Below are 2139 nucleotides of genomic sequence, written 5' to 3'. Positions count from 1 at the left end.
GCATACATATGGCATACCTTAACCAAGATAGACTTCTTTTGCTTATTGCTTGCTACTAATCTTTTAATGATGCCAAAATGGGGAAAATAATTGAGGGGGAACAGATTCAGGGGGAATACAGGATATGCGTATGATATTCTGGTTCTCAGGGGGAACATCAATTATAAGTTTGTCATCATAAAAAAGGAAAAAATTGATAGGTTATATGTATCTTTGTTATGTTTTGATGATCTAACAAACTTAATGTTAAGAACCAGATAAGGAACTCGTTACACATCCTCAAGTACTTAAGATCAACAAGTATTAAGTCGCGGACGTGGTTCAACTCTTCAGAGTCAAAGGAACAACAGAGGGAACAGATGGCTACCAGTTCCCTTGGTGATTGTACAAGTCAACTCTCCACAGCTGTAAAGTTGCTGCCTGCACACGCAACAGTGCAAAAATAGTACAACAATCAACTTTATGGGGAATGCCCTTTGCCTAACATACTTGCATCATTCAAGTGATGTTACAAACATCAAGCAAAGGTAAAACAAAATACTTGGACATTCAAGAATCGATCTAGCATTCTCTCAAGTCTGTGTCAATCTTGCAAGTGATTCTCAAGGGCATCAAGAACAAAGAACAATATACGAAGGATCAGTTTCCTATATTGAGTCATTACATGTCCTTAGTTCTGTTGCACCTTTGTTAAAGTACTTGTAATACCTACTTAGCTTAGTTAGAAGCATTGTGTTGGAAACTCTTGTAAATCATAAACCTTTGTGTTTGTGTATTGGCTAGTGTTAGTCGAGTTGTAAAGCTTTGTAATAGAGTTATTACAAAGTGGCTTGTAATAGAGTTGTTACAAGTTAGTGAGGGATTAAGAGGTTAATTCCTAGGTTACAATAGGTTGTAATCTGAAGTTTGCTCAGTAGTGAAGTTGAAATCCTACAAGAGTAGGTCGTGGTTTTAATCCCGTGAGCTGGGAGTTTTCCAAGTAAAACTCCATTGTGTCATTTACTTACTGCAGTGTGCGTGTGTTCTGTGGGAACTAATAGAGAACTTGGTTTTCTATATAGCTTGGTGGACCCTTAATTTCTATCACTGACACTATTGGTTTGGTTTGGTAATTAAAAAATCTTAACCAACCTGACCTATATACACCCCTACCTAGAGGTAATGCTAAGGATAAATGACTTAAAACTTCTAGAGAAAATAAAAAGAAACAAATATAGTCTGAAGAATAAAATGACATGAAAATGAAAATGAAATGAAAATGGAAAAGAGAATTAGTTTCCTATTCCCTTATTACTCGGTTTTAGGAAAATAAATGCAAAAGATGAAAATGATTTTCTCACTATGAAATAAATTTTCGAGCCAAATGCAGAATCTGTTTTATCACAAACGAAGAAAAGAAAGTATTTACAAGTGCCTTCCACTGATAGCCTCGGAGTCGTTTGGTATAATGGTGGGATATACCATGTTATCGCATCTTCTATATAGGATAACTAATCTTACAATTTGGTGTAAAAGTTATCCCCAGATTAATTAATATCACAAACCAAACATACAATAAAGTTAATGCCAAACTTTATTCCAAAATTATTATCCTTATCCCACCCTCTGTTTTAAAAGGCAGAATTGGGACTCGCCCCGGGGCGAAGCACTCGTAAAATGCCCCTGGGCTTATGTGTGGGGCTTAGTTCCGTGAGACTTACGCCTCGGCCATCAGGGCTTACGCCCTGAACACGCCCAACGCCCAGCGTACTGGGCTCGCCTTATAGAACTTTATGCAATTCTATGTAACTAACCTTCTAAATTCTCAAATTTGCTTAATAAATCGTTGACTATTAAAAATTACCTTTTTAAATCATAAATCATTAAGTTGAGAGTATTTTATATCATAATTAAAATTAAAATTATTGCACGTTATCCACTAAGACTGTTATGATAGTTAATTTTAAATAAATCTTTCATTTAAAAGGTATTTATTTATTAACTTTTGTTATGTCTTTACTATATAATAATCCATAATTTTTTATAATTATTTTTCTAAATATTTTTTTTCCATGTTTACGAGATACAATACTTATTAATTTTATAGTCAGTATTAGCTAGTAACTATTTACAAATAATTAGTTATCATGGTATTGTATG

The sequence above is a fragment of the Nicotiana attenuata genome, chromosome 5, assembly GCF_001879085.1.
Source record: "Nicotiana attenuata strain UT chromosome 5, NIATTr2, whole genome shotgun sequence".
Classification (NCBI taxonomy): Eukaryota; Viridiplantae; Streptophyta; class Magnoliopsida; order Solanales; family Solanaceae; genus Nicotiana; species Nicotiana attenuata.
Note: the sequence above shows the minus strand (reverse complement) of the source record.